The sequence below is a fragment of the Gymnogyps californianus genome, unplaced genomic scaffold (genome assembly GCF_018139145.2).
Source record: "Gymnogyps californianus isolate 813 unplaced genomic scaffold, ASM1813914v2 HiC_scaffold_93, whole genome shotgun sequence".
NCBI lineage: Eukaryota > Metazoa > Chordata > Aves > Accipitriformes > Cathartidae > Gymnogyps > Gymnogyps californianus.
Window position 1 is genome coordinate 80,727 of NW_026114486.1, and position 1,701 is coordinate 82,427.

The following is a 1,701-nucleotide window of genomic DNA, read 5'->3' on the forward strand; positions in this document are numbered from 1 at the left end:
CTCTGGGCACTAAAAAGGGTGGGCGAGATGCTCCAAAGGACCCTTTGGACCCTGCAAAGGAGGGGACCCTCTTGGTTGCTCTGTGGCCCCAAGCAATGACGCTTTGGTCCCCAATATAGGGCTTTGGGCACGCCAGTGGAGCCTTAGAGCTGGAACAGAGAGGATGGGCGTTCAAAAGGAGGCTTTGGGCCCTCAAAATGGGGCTTTGGAAATGAAAAGGAGGCTTTGAACCCTGAAGTGAGCTTTTGTGCCCTCAAACGATGCTTCGGTCCCAAAACCGAAGGCTTTGCTCCCTAAAAATGGGTCTTTGGAGGCTCACAAGGAGGCTTTGGGCCCTCCAAATTGCGGACGGAATCCTGAAAAGGAGGCTTTGGTCCCGGAAGAGGAGGCTTTGGAAGCTGAAAAGGAGGGTTTGGGCCAAGAAATGAGGCTTTGGACTCTAGAAAGGCGGCTTTGGCCTCTCAAAGTGAGGCTCTGGATCTTCCAAAGTCAGACTTGGGGCCTTAAACATGACGCGCTGGGCCCTCACAATGAGGCTTGGAACCTTAAAAGGGGCTCTGGAACTTACAAATGAGGCTTTGGTAACCTAAAAATGAGGCTTTGGGCCCTAAAGATGAGGCTGTGGGCCCTCCAAGAGGGGTTTGGACCCTAAAAATGAGGCTTTGGACAGTGAAAATGGGGCTTTGGACTCTACAAAGGAGACTTTGCAAACTGAAACGGCGCCTTTGGAGCATCCAAATGAGGCTTTGATCCCTAAAAGTGAGGCTCTGGGCCCTAAAACTGTGGGTTTGGGCCCTAAAAATGAGCCTCTGGGCCCTTAAAATGAGCATTTGGACCATGAAATGAGGGGTTGGCTCCTAAAAATGAGGCTGTGGGCCCTGAAAAAGAGAATTTGGGCTCTGTAATCAGGTTTGGACCTGAAAACGGAGACTTTGGACGCAAGAAATGAGGGGTTTACCCTGCAAGTGGGGTTTTGAGCCCTTCCGGGAGGCTTTGGGCCTTCCAATTAAGGTGTGGATCCTCAAAAATGTCCTTCGGACCTGAAAAACGAAGCTCTGCGCCCTAAAACTGTGGAGCATAAAAATGAGGGGTTAGGCCCTAAAAATGCACACTCAGACCCTCCAAATGGGTCTCTGGAAACAAAAAATGAGTCTTTAGACCCTCCAAATGAGACCTGAGACCCTCCAAATGAGGCTTTGGACTCTCCAGATGAGGGTTGGGGCCCTAGAAATGAGGCTTGGGGCTCTAAAAATGGGCTTGGCAGCGTAAAAGGAGGGTTGGGACCTTAAAAAGGGGATTTGGACCCTTGAAAGGAGGCTTCGGGACCCTAAAAATAAAGGGCTGGATTGTAAAAATGATTCTTTGGACTCTGAAAATGAGGCATTGGGCCCTCAAAACCAGGTCTGGAGCCTCAAAACTGGAGTTTCGAAACAAGAAACAAGGTTGTGGACCCGGAAGTGGAGCCTTTGGACTTTCAAATGAGGCACAGGAGTTTCTAAAAACAGTCCAAAGGAGGGTTTGGACTCTCAAGATGCGGCTTGGACCCTCAAATGCCTGGCTGGATCCTAAAAATGATGCTTTGGATCTTGAAAATGAGGCTTTGCAAACTCCAACTGAGCCTTGGAGCCTAAAAAATGAGGCTCTGGAGCCAAAATGAGGCTCTGGAGCCCAAAACTAAGACTTTGGAAAGGACATGAGGCT